The sequence below is a fragment of the Schistocerca cancellata genome, chromosome 1 (assembly GCF_023864275.1).
Source record: "Schistocerca cancellata isolate TAMUIC-IGC-003103 chromosome 1, iqSchCanc2.1, whole genome shotgun sequence".
NCBI classification, from domain to species: Eukaryota; Metazoa; Arthropoda; class Insecta; order Orthoptera; family Acrididae; genus Schistocerca; species Schistocerca cancellata.
Genome location: NC_064626.1, coordinates 477,464,603 through 477,480,733, shown reverse-complemented (window position 1 = coordinate 477,480,733; position 16,131 = coordinate 477,464,603). Strand labels below are relative to the sequence as shown.

At 46.4% G+C, this 16,131-nt stretch overlaps 1 protein-coding gene across 1 annotated transcript in view; it reads left to right on the top strand.

Annotated features, from left to right (window-relative positions):
- LOC126177410 (CLIP domain-containing serine protease HP8-like) overlaps positions 1–16,131 on the top strand; it is a 109,863-nt gene that overhangs the window by 55,808 nt on the left and 37,924 nt on the right. The window lies entirely within an intron of this gene.

Sequence of the window (16,131 nt, the reverse complement as noted above, 5' to 3'; positions counted from 1 at the left end):
TAAAGTTACGGAATTAGATACGTAATTTTTTTTCGAGGTTAGGAATGAAACTCAATGACTGCCCCTCTCAGACTTTACGCAATTATTTGTTTACTACAACTGTTTTGTCACATTATATTTGAGGTCAAAACAACAATAAAAGCTGTAAAACACAAAAGACAGATATTTAAAGAGAGAAGTCTTGTCGATATAGAATTGCTTAAAATTTGCTATCGATTAAGTCAATCACAGGGCACTACGTAAACGTTTAAGAGAAACAAACAGCTGTGCACATGATCGGATTTAGACCGAAATGAGTGAAGACTGTTTCGAGGCTGATTAGATACAAACGAGAAGAAACATGTAAGTGAATCTCAACGCAGCAGTAACAGACTGAGTCAGAATAGCGTCTGTAGATGTTAGCAGCTGTGACGTAGCAGACGGCGCACGTGGCGGCCATCTGCGTGACGCAAGCGGGAAGCACAGTCGCCCGGGGTCATTGCAGTCGCTTCGTAGACGACGAAGACGGCTACATGTTGACTGGTATCAGGAAGTTTCCCACCAGCATCCGTACGAGGCCTGCAGTACGTTTGCCCTGTTCTTATTGTTGTCGCCTACTTTTAATCGTATAAGCTATATTATTATAATTAGATACAAACTGACAGTTTCAGACTTGGTACACGAACCTACTAAGAATGACATCCCATGAAATGGGCAATACGTTAACCAGGTACAACTGAAGTATTACGCAAGAGTACATTTTTCCCCCCTCCCCCTGCTCTAAACCAGGCAGACCACTGTGACGTGCATGGCACAGACTACGGGGTGTGCCTAAAAAGTTCGGTGAAAGCTATCAGGTAATAAACAAAAGAAAAGATACAAACAGATGTTGTTTATTGACCTTCAAAATAGTCGCCACCCGCTACAACACACTTTTGACAGCGTTACTACAGCTTCTGGAAACTATCGGCAAAGGCCTCCTGCGGAAGCAATCGCAGAACGGCTGTCACATGATCTTTGAAGACATTCACGTCCGCAAAATGTTCACCATTCAGGAAAAAAACCGCAGGAGCCAGATCAGGGGAGTACGAAGGGTGTTCAAGAACAGTTACCTCCTTCTGCGGCAGGAATTGGCTCACACGGATCGCGCATGTGCAGGGGCATTGGCATGGAGCAGCATCCATTTTCCAGTCCTGTGCAACTCGGCCGAACCCGCCGGATACGCTGTGGCAATCGGTTCAAATGCAGCATTAATGGTTTGACCTGCAGGAACAAATTTCTTGTGGATGATCCCGTTGTTGTCGAAGAATGCGATCAACAGTGTTTTCACCTTGGATTTTTGCAGATGGATTCTTTTTTCTTGTCGCGGGGAAGACGGTGAACACCATTACATCCATTGCCGTTTTGATCCCGGATCGAACTGCTGGCACCACGTCTCATCTCCCGTGACGATGGTGTTGAGAAGCAGTGGATCCTGGTCACACATGGAAGTGAAATCACCAGCAGTTTCCATCCGTTTTGCTTTCTGCTCGTCTGTGAGCTTGTGCGACGCGAATCAGGAGCAGGTCTTCCGCGTACCCAGATCATCGCGGACGATGGTGTGCACCGTGTCCTTGCTAATGCCCAATTCCTCCGCAATCAATCTGAGAGTCCGCCGCCGATCTTGTGCCAGAATTTGTCGCACTTTCTCAATCTTCTCTGGGGTTCTGCTTGTCGATGACCGACCAGAACGTGGCTCATCCTTGGTTGTTTTCTTCCCTTCACGGAAGCGTTTAAACCATTCGTAAACACATTTTCTGCTCACAGCTTCCCTCCCGTACAGCTGCACCAACATTCCATGTGACTCCATTGCAGTCTTTCCCAATATGTAGCAGAACTTGATGTTAACACGTTGCTCGATTGCGTTGTGACACTTCCTCTCACACTACGTTCAACTGGTCGCAGTCTTTTTACACAGCCAGTCACATGCAGTGCATACACTCTCCTCAAGTATCTGAAGACCTATACGCATGCAAGCAAACATGCGCTAAGTTGCCGTTCAGGTATGACACCATTCACCGAACTTTTTAGACACACCACGTATTTCCCATTGCACCACATATTAGGTTTCTTCACTTTCCGTTCAAATATTGAGTGCGGGAAGAATAATTGCTTCGATCTGTCTTTGCCCACAGTAATTACTCCAGAATTGTCTTTGCAGGCCACCAGCTATACGTTGGAGGCTATAGTATATTCCCAGATTCTTCATTTAATATTGATTATCGAACCTTTGTAAGTAGGCTTGTGCGAGATGATTGGCATTTGTCTTCAAGCTCTGTTAGTTCGGGTTTTTCAGAATCTCCATGGTCATCCATTCATGTTCCATAGATACCATCATGATTGAGAACCTTTAGGAATGTGGAACAAGTGACAGTTTACGCTAAGGAAAGACAAATCACTTAATCTTAATAATGAAGTGAGAAAAAGGCGTTATTTCATTATGTGCTGTGATGTTATCACTGAATCCTGGCCGGCCGCGGTGGTCTAGCGGTTCTGGCGCTGCAGTCCGGAACCGCGGGACTGCTACGGTCGCAGGTTCGAATCCTGCCTCGGGCATGGGTGTGTGTGATGTCCTTAGGTTAGTTAGGTTTAAGTAATTCTAAGTTCTAGGGGACTTATGACCTAAGATGTTGAGTCCCATAGTGCTCAGAGCCATTTTTTTGAACTGAATCCTGGCTATTCAAAAATGGTTCTGAGCACTAAGCGACTTAACTTCTGAGGTCATCAGTCGCCTAGAACTTAGAACTAATTAAACCTAGCTAACCTAAGGACATCACACACATCCATGCCCGAGGCAGGATTCGAACCTGCGACCGTAGCGGTCGCGCGGTTCCAGACTGCAGCGCCTAGAAACGCACGGCCACTTCGGCCGGCTCCCTGGCTATTCGCTGACCTCATATCTTTTCTTTTAATGTTCTCGTCACGGGGGTTAAACTTCGAATAACACGACCTGGGCTGAAGTCTAGACCAGGGCCATAATTTAAATTCTTCCATATTTATTTTTGTTTCGTATTGAACAAAAGCTGGTTATATTTCTGTTTCTGATCACGATTTCTTGCGTATATTTCACTCTTTGAATTGCATTGTAAATACACTCCTGGAAATGGAAAAAAGAACACATTGACACCGGTGTGTCAGACCCACCATACTTGCTCCGGACACTGCGAGAGGGCTGTACAAGCAATGATCACACGCACGGCACAGCGGACACACCAGGAACCGCGGTGTTGGCCGTCGAATGGCGCTAGCTGCGCAGCATTTGTGCACCGCCGCCGTCAGTGTCAGCCAGTTTGCCGTGGCATACGGAGCTCCATCGCAGTCTTTAACACTGGTAGCATGCCGCGACAGCGTGGACGTGAACCGTATGTGCAGTTGACGGACTTTGAGCGAGGGCGTATAGTGGGCATGCGGGAGGCCGGGTGGACGTACCGCCGAATTGCTCAACACGTGGGGCGTGAGGTCTTCACAGTACATCGATGTTGTCGCCAGTGGTCGGCGGAAGGTGCACGTGCCCGTCGACCTGGGACCGGACCGCAGCGACGCACGGATGCACGCCAAGACCGTAGGATCCTACGCAGTGCCGTAGGGGACCGCACCGCCACTTCCCAGCAAATTAGGGACACTGTTGCTCCTGGGGTATCGGCGAGGACCATTCGCAACCGTCTCCATGAAGCTGGGCTACGGTCCCGCACACCGTTAGGCCGTCTTCCGCTCACGCCCCAACATCGTGCAGCCCGCCTCCAGTGGTGTCGCGACAGGCGTGAATGGACGGACGAATGGAGACGTGTCGTCTTCAGCGATGAGAGTCGCTTCTGCCTTGGTGCCAATGATGGTCGTATGCGTGTTTGGCGCCGTGCAGGTGAGCGCCACAATCAGGACTGCATACGACCGAGGCACACAGGGCCAACACCTGGCATCATGGTGTGGGCAGCGATCTCCTACACTGGCCGTACACCACTGGTGATCGTCGAGGGGACACTGAATAGTGCACGGTACATCCAAACCGTCATTGAACCCATCGTTCTACCATTCCTAGACCGGCAAGGGAACTTGCTGTTCCAACAGGACAATGCACGTCCGCATGTATCCCGTGCCACCCAACGTGCTCTAGAAGGTGTAAGTCAACTATCCTGGCCAGCAAGATCTCCGGATCTGTCCCCCATTGAGCATGTTTGGGACTGGATGAAGCGTCGTCTCACGCGGTCTGCACGTCCAGCACGAACGCTGGTCCAACTGAGACGCCAGGTGGAAATGGCATGGCAAGCCGTTCCACAGGACTACATCCAGCATCTCTACGATCGTCTCCATGGGAGAATAGCAGCCTGCATTGCTGCGAAAGGTGGATATGCACTGTACTAGTGCCGACATTGTGCATGCTCTGTTGCCTGTGTCTATGTGCCTGTGGTTCTGTCAGTGTGATCATGTGATATATCTGACCCCAGGAATGTGTCAATAAAGTTTCCCCTTCCTGGGACAATGAATTCATGGTGTTTTTATTTCAATTTCCAGGAGTGTGTGTTGCTCGTATTCTGCTTTATTTCTGCTTACATCAGTAGTGTTGGGTGGCGTCAATGATTCTGTTTGTTTTGTGGTTAAAGTGCACTTAAATGGTTTTGGTGGCTCTTCCTGCGTGCTGCTGTCGACAGTTCGTTTCCCTCGCTCGTTGCCAATCGGATGATAGCATTCCATTGTCTCTTGTCCTCTAATGACTTGTTTCAGCAGAAAATACGAATTGATGCCTTCTCATTTCGATTTGGATAGCGCGAGATTGCCGATTATTGATCTGGCTACTGTGGGTCATAAAGCTAGCTACTATTTTTCGTATGTATTTCTTGTATTCTTGTTTCTGTGTATATGACAGGACGTCTTCGGATACTGTTCCATATTTCAGTGTTAAAGTTTGGTTGTGAGTTGGCTAAGCCAACGAATGTGACTGGACAAAAACCGGGATTACTGAAGAGTGGGATACAACCCGTCGGCTTTGATCAATGACGTCAGAAGGTGCCAGAGATGATGCATTGCACAGATTTAACAGCAAAGACGAAAGTTGAGAAACAAAGGAACGCGGGACAGAGAAAACAGATAGTAGACATAGCACGTACATTTATATTTTGAACATAATGTGAAATATATAGTTTCTTTGAGTCCTAGTACACTATTCCTCAGTTGACATATATAGCTCAACAGAAGAATGGGATACTGCTATAAAATCCCTCTGCGGGTCCAGGGGTTGGAATATGCCCGAGGTATCCCTGCCTGTCGTAAGAGGCGACTAAAAGGAGTCACACTTTTCGGTCATGTAAGTTCAGGTCCCATTTTATGCTTTGACCTGCCACTTTTCAAATTCTACAGAAGTCGGGACCATATAGGGAAGGACACCTTACGTGGTGCACGAGTTATCCATAGTGCCCTCTTCTCATGGCTTTGCATCTCCACCTGCAATTAAACTGTTTGGGCGAGGACACTTTTTCGGGGTATGTCATCTTCTTCCATTGTCTCCTGTCCTCTTTCGCCCCCATGATAGTATTGGATTTCTCTGCGCCCAATATCCAGCACAGTAGCAAATCGGTTGTGGTGGGGCCGTCATGTGCCTATTTGGTGATAGTCCCCTGACAACACAGGGATCGCACTGCTGATGCCTGAGCTGTAAACTCCCCACGTATGCCAAGGAGTAGATGCCTGTTTTCCTGGGGCATCAGGACTCCCGGCAACGGCCATCATGCCAGGTGGCCTATGCTGTGGCTGGGTGGCGCCCGAGGGAAGAGCCCCTAATCGGAGTGGGTGGCATCAGGGCAGATGACCCACAATGAAGCAGACTAAGTCATCTTTTGCTGGTGATCGTACGGCACCAGCAGTCTCAAAAAAAAGGCAAGATCGAGTACAGTTCTGACAGATATGACGCTAAATCGTTTCCCTCCCTCTCGCTTTACCGTGGGAGGAACGTAGGGCTACAGAAAGAAGAGAGCCATATTCGCCTCAGTATTTAGTCTGGAGCGGAATGGATGGGGACTCCTTTCTACCTATGAAGCCTCAATTTTTTGTAGAGCAACTTGAGGATAAGTTTGAGGAAGTGACAGTGCCCTCCAAGATGAGAAGCGGTGCAGTCTTGAATCGGACAGCATCGCCTCAAAATTGTACAGGGGATTATTTTCCATCGCGACCTCGTCTTGCAGTCTGACGACGAGCTCCACACTAACCTAGAACGTCAGGGCGTTCATTTTATCCAGCGCGTTTACAGGGTACCAAAAGACAACAGGATTGCTACAGGTACCTTCATCTTGGCCTTTGAGTGTGATTCATTGCCTGAAAAGGTCAAGGTGATGGTTTACTGCTGTGATGTTAAACCATACGTGCCTCCCCCTATGCTTTAAGTGCTGGAAATTTGGGTACATGTCTTCCTGCTGCACATACAACGCCACATGTCGAGACTGTGGACATCCACTGCATCCAGGTACTCCCTGTGCACCTCCTCCCACTTGTATCAAATGCAGAGAACAGCACTCTCCCTGCTCGCCAGACTGCACAGTACTCGAAAAGGAGCAGAAAATCATGGAGTACAAAACCCTGGACCGGTTGACTTACCAAGAGGCTAAACATAAATAGGAATGATTACACCCCATTCGGCTGACATCCACATATGCTGCAACTACAGTACCATTGCCATCACAAGTACCAGTCATACCACACTCTATGCCACAAACAGTGGGCCCTCCAGGCCTCCAGAATAAAACTGCCCCCATGGTGGTAGGGGGAAAATCTCCTTCCATTGCTCCCAAAGTACCTACTTCAGGAGCAAAGCCCCCCAAATGCAGAGGACGTTGGTCCCCTCCTCCCAGCCGGAGAAGCAACAGCCTCTTCCAGCTCCTCTCGTTTGGAAGGGGTCCCTTGGGACCCTCTCTCCCCAGGTCTCCACTAATGCCACAGAGGACACTCGCCAGTGGCTAAAGGAGCCAAAAGCTGCTGGACAAAGAGCTTCACGGTGTTCCTCTGTGCCTGAAGCTATTTCAGAGAAGATCTTTTAGCAAGCCCCTAAAGAGAAGTTTGCTAAGAAAAGGACCCTCCGGTGCCCCCCCCCCCCCCCCCCCCCCCCATAACCATTTCTGCACCTGCACTTGAGGTGGAGATCTCAGCGCTCCCTGAGGACCTGGGTCTCACTGATGCCTCATCCACCATAGAAATGGATACAAATACACAATCGGTGGCAGCAGGTGACCCTGAGGCATAACCTGCCTCCTTGCATGCTTCATGCCTTCCCAGCCTCATGATAATGTCATCCTCCAGTGGAATTGCTGCGGTTTTTACCACCACCTGGCTGAGCTATGGTAACTGTTAAGCTTTACACCTGTTTTCTGCATTGCCCTCCAGGAAACCTGTTTCCCGGCAATGCAGACCCCTGCCCTTTGCGGCGATTGGGGATGTTACAAGAACTGTAGCAACTATAATAGTGTGTCAGGTGAAGTTTGTGTGTGGTCTGAACTCAGTATGCAGTGAACCTGTGCCCCTTCAAACCCCTTTTGAAGCTGTGGCTGTCAGGATAAGGACAACGCAGGAAATACCTATCTGCAACGTATATCTTCCTCCAGATGGTGCAGTACCTCTGAATGCGTTGGCTGCACTGATTCATCCACTCCCTAAACCTTTCCCACTTGCGAGATTTTAACGCTCATAACCCCATGTGGGGTGGCACTGTGGTTACTGGCCGATGTAGAGATGTCGAAACTTTCCTGTCTCAACTCGAATTCTGCTTCTTAGATACTGCTTCTTAGATACTACATTTCAGTGTGGCTCATAGCAGTTACTCAGACACTGATTTATCCCTCTGGAGCCCAGGACTTCTCCCATCTGTCCACTGGAGAGCCCACGATGACTTGTGTAGTAGTGGCTGGCCACTTTCCCATCTTCCTGTCACTCCCCCACCGCCATTCCCCCGAATGTCTACCAAGATAGGCATTAAACAAGGCAGCCTGGGTAGGGAAGCTTTCACCTCTGCTGTCACCGTTGAATCTCCCCCACACGGTGCCATCGATGTAGTAGTTGAGCAGGTCACTAGAACGATATTTTCTGCGGCTGAAAACACGATCCCTTGTTCTTTAGGGTGCCCCCAGCGAAAGTCAGTACCTTGGTGGTCACCGGAAGTCGCTGAGGCTCTTAAAGAGCGTCGGCGAACTCTACAGCTACATAAGCGGCACCCTTCCCTAGAGCACCTAATAGCTTTTAAACGGCTCAGTGCCCATGTTCGTCAGCTTATAAAACGACGGAAACAAGTGTGTTGTGAGAGGTATGTCTCGACCATTGGGTGCCATAAGTCACCTTCCCAAGTCTGGACAAACATCAGGCGTGTTTGTGCGTACCAGACCCTGACAGGTGTTACTGGCATTAACATCAATGGCGTGTTATCTACCGACGCAAATACAGTTGCCGAACACTTTGCTGAGCACTACAATCGAGCCTCTGCGTCGGAGAATTATCCCCCAGCATTTCACACTTTCAAATGGCGGATGAAAAGGAAAGACCTCTCGTTCATTGAACGTCGCAGTGAACCCTATAATGCTCCATTTACAGAATGGGAGCTCTTCGGCGTTCTTGCACATTGCCCCGACACTGCTCCTGGGCCAGACTGGATCCACAGTCAGATAATCAAACATCTCTCGTCCTACTACAAGTGACATCTCCTCATCATCTTCAACCGGATCTGGTGTGATGGCGTGTTTCCATCGCAATGGCGGGAGAGCACCACACGCTTGATGTGGATAGCTATCGGCCTCACCATTGTTCTTTGTACGCTGTTAGAATGTATGGTAAGTCAGCGGTTGGGTTGGGTCCTGGAGTCACGTGGCCTACTGGCTCCATGCCAGGGAAGTTTCCACCAGGGCCGCTCTACCATCGATAATCTAGTTTCCCTCGAGTCTGCCACCTGAACAGCCTTTTCCAAATGCCAACACCTGGTTCCCGCCTTTTTTTATTTACAAAAAGCGTACGACACGACCTGGCGACATCATATCCTTGCCACATTATATGAGTGGGGTCTCCGGAACCTGCTCCCGATTTTTATCCAAAATTTCCTATCGCTTAGTACTTTCTGTGTCCACGTTGGTGCCTCCCATAGTTACCCCATATCCAGGAGAATGGCGTCCCGCAGGGCTCTGTATTGAGTGTATATTTTTAGTGGCCATTAACGGTCTAGCAGCAGCTGTCGAGCCGTCAGTCTCACCTTCTCTGTATGCAAACGACTTCTGCATTTCGTACTGCTCCTCCAGTACTGGAGCGGCGCCTACAGGAGCCATCCACAAGGCGCAGCCATGGGCTCTAGCCCACGGCTTCCAGTTTTCAGCCATAAGGTCGTGTGTCATGCACTACTGTTGGCGTTGTACCGTTCATCCGGAACCAGAAATTTATCTTAGTGCTATCCACTCACTGTATTGGAGACATGTCGATTCTTAGGACTGGTGTTTGACGCCCGGTTGACTTGGCTTCCTCACCTTCGTCAGCTTAAGCGGAAGTGCTGGCAGCAGCTCAATGCCCTCCACAGCCTGAGCAACACTAACTGGGGTGCAGATCGCTCTACGCTGCTGCAGCTCTACAGAGCCCTTGTTCAATCCCGCCTTGACTATGGGAGTCTGGTTTACGGTTCAGGGGTGCCTTCTGCATTGCCTTTACTTGGACCCAATGCAGCACTGTGGTGTTCGCCCTGTGACAGTAGCTTTTTAGGACGAGTCTGGTGACCAGCGTCCTGGTGGAGGCCAGAGTCCCTCCATTACAGGTTAGACATGCACAACTGCTGGCCAGTTATGTTGTACACATTCAGAGCTCTTCTGAGCATCTAAATTACCATCTCCTTTTCCCATCCACAGCGGTTCATCTCCCGCAATGGAGGCCCAGGTCAGGGATTAGGATTGCAGTTCCCATCCAATCTTTTCTGCCTGAAGTGGAGTCCTTGCCTTTACCACCTATGCTTAAGGTCCATTCACATACACATCCATGGTGTTCACCCAGGCCGAAACGTTGTCTGGACCTTTCACATGATCCTAAGGACTCAGTTAACCTCACAGCTCTCTGCTGTCACTTCCTCTCGATCCTTGACATGTATCAGGACCATGAAGTGGTTTACACTAATGGCTTGATGGCTGATGGCAACGTTGGCTTCACGTATATTCATGGAGGACATATTGAACAGCACTCTTTGACGCATGGCTAGAGTGTTTTCACTGCAGAGCTGGCGGCCATTTCTCGTGCTCTTAAGCGCATCCGGTCATGCCCTGGGGAGTCGTTTCTTCTCTGTACTGACTCCTTGAGCAGCCTACAAGCTATCGACCAGTACTATCCCTGTCATCTTTTGATAGCGACCATCCAGGAGTCCATCTATGTCCTGGAACGGTCCAGTCGTTCTGTGTAGTTTGTGTGGACCCCAGGCCACGTCGGAATCCCAGGAAATGAACTTGCCGACAGGCTAGCCAAACAGGCTACACAGAAACTGTTTCTGGAGATCGGCATCCCTGTAACTGACCTGCGATCATTATTATGCTGCAAGGTTTTTCAGCTTTGGAAGACAGAATGGCATAATCTCAGCATACACAACAAACTGTGTGCTGTTAAGGAGACTACGAATGTGTGGAAGACCTCCATGTGGGCCTCTCACAGGGACTCTGGTTCTCTGCCAGCTCCGCATTGACCATGCTTGGCTAACACATGGCTACCTCCTCCATCGCGAGGACCCACCTCGGTGTCACTGTGACTCACATATGACTGTCATCCATATCTTGCTGGATTGCCAACTTTTAGCCACTCTGCGACGGACTTTTAACCTTCCCAGCACCCTACCTTCGGTGTTGGGCGACAATGCCTCAACAGCAGATTTAGTTTTACGTTTTATTCATGAGGGGTTTTTTTTTTTTTTTTGTTATACCATCGAAGGGTAGGCATTTAGCCTTCTCTCTGAGGTCGCCACCCTGCCTCCATTTTAACTCTGTCGCACTTTCTTTGCATTTGTTTTTCTTGGTGGTCGTCTTTTCCCTACATGTGTTCATCTTGCCTTATCGTTTTTTTTTTTTGGGGGGGGGGGCATTTTAATGTGTTACAGAGTGGCTAGTTCATCCTCTTCTATTATTGTGATTAGCCAGCCCAGACCATATGCTCTATGGTTTCAATACCTTCTTCTACTTTTCCTTGTAGTGTATGTTTTCCCCATTTTTGTTCATTCCATTCGTTTTCTTTTTAGGTGTGGTGTTGGGTGTTTTTGTACCTTGAGCCTTGCTTGTGTCAGGAAAAAGGGACTGATGACCCTGTAGTTTGTTCCCTTTATACCCCAAACGAACAAACAAGCAAACCAACCAACTACTATAAAAACGAAAGGAAAAGAAAAAAGCGATAGAAGTAACGTTAGCATGGAATATCTCAGTTGCTGAATTATTTTAAATTTCCCAGGCACAGAGAGATACGTCAGGTACCATACAACATTGTTATTTTTATTTTGCCTCCAGAGGAATTGCTGAACACATGTAGTTCTTTCACTGAGTCAGGTAATCCACTTATGTAGTCACTGAGAAATGTGTTTACTTCATTGGGATCTAGAATGCCTTGTCCTTCATGGTAGCAGTAAAATTGTGGTGTATTGTCTTTCAGATTATGGATTCCAAATACAAAAAGCCACAGTTTTCGTAAATAGAACATTGTCTGTACAGGAAGACACAGAACGGGAACATTTTGCATATAATCAATCAACAGGCCGACTACATCATTTCTTTGAGCACACAGTTTTATCACATCTTGTTGTTTTTTATAAAACTTAGATGCTCGTCACTTGTGAGCCATCAGTTCTGCAACAGTCACTCGTTTTGCAACTTCATTCAGAAATGGAGATTTAATTTTGGCTAGAAGCTCCTTACAAGCAGAACATACATCTACTTGTTGGTGACCGAATGAATGATGAAAATTTTCATTGAAATATTTGAGATAATATTCATACTTCACTGTCAGTTCTGGGTTTTTATCACAAAACAAGTCTTGCATCTCTTTCATGTTTAAGTTGAAATCTAAATATAGTGTGACTAGTGGGTTGGAAAAGATTGAATATGAGCATCAGTCTTAGCAATAACATCAGATCCAACTGTATTTCCTCTGTTAATATGCTTTCCTGTAGGGTCATCAGGAGACTGGCCATTAACAAGGAGCAATGTTAAGCACACAGCAGCCTTATCACTCACAGCTTGCAAACTACAAAACGCTTTGTGACATATCTGTATCCTTTCAGTCTGTTTCATAACAAAGAATCTCTGTGTACGTTTCTTCACAAATGTTGATTTTCTTTCCTGCTCCTTCTCCTTTGTACAGGTGAATGCTGTATCAGTTCAGTTAAATACAGATCTTTCTCCCTCCTAGTTTTACCATCGTACAATCTCCTAATTATTTCCATTTAAGACTCATCTTTGAAATGTTCGAAACACATTTTGGAACAACTCAAATAAAACAGAATTTTGGAGCAAAATAGAGTGTACTGGTTCATCTATTAGATGTTTAGCAGTAAAACGAAGACAAATAATTACATGAAAACATTTATATAAAATTTACTTGCATGGTGGATCAGACAGTTTTGCTGGCACAACTAATCCTTTAGAGGTTACGTATTCCAGTCCTCGTGATCTAGCTCCCTTGCAACTTTGTTTGACATACTCTTCTACATTTCTTACACCTTTCCTTCTTCCGTGCACTTTTTCAATTTCAGAGTCACTTTCACTCATTATGCTACGAGCCTACAAATGGTAACTTACATAAACCCACTGACAATAATTTGCGACAGTAAAATTGAAACAATGTTTTTAAATGCCGCTTAGTAGCATTGTTGTAATATTCTTTGCCTGACATCTGGTGATGCTCCTTGCACTAGCGAGTGGAAAACAGAAGAATATCTGGACATTCTTCTCTAGGGGAGAGTGGGGTACTCTGAACCACGGGGCACAATGAATCTGGTAGCATAATTTCAGTATAAGGTGGTAAATTATTTTTTCCTCTGTGCATATGTTGTCAGTACTGCTCTACCAACTGCCACTTGTTTTCTGCAGGATCTAGTTCCCGCCATTAGTGTTGTACTGGTGATATGTTAGTTTTGCGACAGTGAAGTAATTTTTGGGGACATAGATAGATTGAATTTTGTTCAATCCTTTGTCACCAAATTTGAGAGAAAGTAAGTCATTGTAACAATATCAATACTGTATTTTAATGATATAGATCTTCAAATATTAACAGTGTTCATACATAACCTCACATGAGCTTTGTTTGAAATATGTACTGTTGGGGCACATTGAACCAAGCTCTACCAGGGCACAATGAGCCATGGTTCATTGTGCCCCAGGAATCTTTTGATTGTCCAATACAAGCACTCTGCACTTTGTTTCCTTAGCATGGGTAAAACATACGAGTAGGAATTTAAGGCTTTTAAATCACAGACGTTCAGCAGTCCTGTTTTATATTATCAGTTTGAAGATGGTTGTTCCATACCACAGGAAGACAGACAGAGAGGTAAAACTGACCATTACGTTATGCAAGAAGCTGTACAGGATCTTCTTAATAAGGGCATGACAGTTCACCAAGCAGCTAAATCTCATTTAATGCCTTACCCAACTCTTCGTTGATATGTTCAAGACATTAAATGTGATTCCAGAGAAAGATTGACACCAAACTATGACAATCGTAAGGTATTTTATGTGGAGCAGGAGAAAGAATTAGGTAAAGGATGAAGCTTTTGTTCCAGATAGCAACATATTTTATGTGCTCCCACGACCTGCTAATGGTGTGACAAAGAGACAAAAATCATATTTCAAATTTGGAATCTGCTTCGAGTCCATTGATGTTCGGTAATTCCAAAATAAGTAACATGATTGTGTGCCTACAGATTTAATTATACGATTCACACAAGGAATATATGTACACATTATGTTTAAAGTATATTTACACTTACTTTGTGTGCTAAATAGGTTCTTTCAATGAACCTGTTTAAAGTGGTTCATTGTACCCCACATGTGGGGCACAATGAACCATTTAGCAAATTTTCTTCAAAGGCCTGCAGCTAAAAAACAATTAATGACAATGCAATCATATAAGGCCATTTGATACTTGAACGATAAAACTGTAACATCTTTAAATCACAACTCTGTAATAAAATTATTGGATGGGTAACACGGAGAAATATTTTTTATAGTTCAATGTGTCCCACTCTCCCCTACTCCACTAGTTACAAACTTTAAAATGCTGTACTTCCCCTGTTACTACTGTTTTTTTTCTTCCTGTTTCCACTCTTTGATGAGTGGAAAGCTCCAAAATTAAATTTATATCTCAGCTTATTTTCGAAAAAAAAGTACTTTCTTCCTTTTTCCAATCAGTGATTCAATTAATGTATTATAATCTGTAATTAGCTTCTAAAAACGAGCAGTTTATGTAGTAGACAACTTTTTATGTATGTAACGTGAAATGTCCAATGCCATTTTTTGCCTTTAAGATATGTTGAAATAGAGCGTCAATGAGAAATTATCTGTTCTGATAGAGAGCATGTTGATGGAAAAGTAATGATAAAAAACATAGGTCAAATTTGCATGAAGAACGTGGTTAGTGACAGCATGAAGGTGTGCAACATCTCATCAGTTATCATCTCACTAAACAAGCAGTTTCATTTTACTGCGCTATGTACAAGGATGTATCAATAGCACATATAATTTTCTCCGGCATGCTAAGCAAGTAGTTAACTCAGAACAGTAATAATAGGAAACAAAAGAACAAGAGATAGTTGCATACCTCTTTTCAAAAAAATATAAGATTCTAACTTTCTACAGCTTGAACACAGACACAAGCAGACATTTTCTGCTGTGTCTGTGTATATGCGGATGTGTGTGTGTGTGTGTGTGTGTGTGTGTGTGTGTGTGTGTGTGTGTGTGTGTGTGTGTGTGTGCGCGCGAGTGTATACCTGTCCTTTTTTCCCCCTAGGGTAAGTCTTTCCGCTCCCGGGATTGGAATGACTCCTTACCCTCTCCCTTAAAACCCACATCCTTTCGTCTTTCCCTCTCCTTCCCTCTTTCCTGACGAAGCAACCGTTTGTTGCGAAAGCTTGAATTTTGTGTGTATGTTTGTGTGTCTAGCGACCTGCCAGCGCTTTTGTTTGGTATGTCTCATCATCTTTCTTTTTAGATATATTTTTTCCACGTGGAATGTTTCCCTCTATTTTATATATATACACTCCTGGAAATTGAAATAAGAACACCGTGAATTCATTGTCCCAGGAAGGGGAAACTTTATTGACACATTCCTGGGGTCAGATACATCACATGATCACACTGACAGAACCACAGGCACATAGACATAGGCAACAGAGCATGCACAATGTCGGCACTAGTACAGTGTATATCCACCTTTCGCAGCAATGCAGGCTGCTATTCTCCCATGGAGACGATCGTAGAGATGCTGGATGTAGTCCTGTGGAACGGCTTGCCATGCCATTTCCACCTGGCGCCTCAGTTGGACCAGCGTTCGTGCTGGACGTGCAGACCGCGTGAGACGACGCTTCATCCAGTCCCAAACATGCTCAATGGGGGACAGATCCGGAGATCTTGCTGGCCAGGATAGTTGACTTACACCTTCTAGAGCACGTTGGGTGGCACGGGATACATGCGGACGTGCATTGTCCTGTTGGAACAGCAAGTTCCCTTGCCGGTCTAGGAATGGTAGAACGATGGGTTCGATGACGGTTTGGATGTACCGTGCATTATTCAGTGTCCCCTCGACGATCACCAGTGGTGTACGGCCAGTGTAGGAGATCGCTCCCCACACCATGATGCCGGGTGTTGGCCCTGTGTGCCTCGGTCGTATGCAGTCCTGATTGTGGCGCTCACCTGCACGGCGCCAAACACGCATACGACCATCATTGGCACCAAGGCAGAAGCGACTCTTATCGCTGAAGACGACACGTCTCCATTCGTCCCTCCATTCACGCCTGTCGCGACACCACTGGAGGCAGGCTGCACGATGTTGGGGCGTGAGCGGAAGACGGCCTAACGGTGTGCGGGACCATAGCCCAGCTTCATGGAGACGGTTGCGAATGGTCCCCGCCGATACCCCAGGAGCAACAGTGTC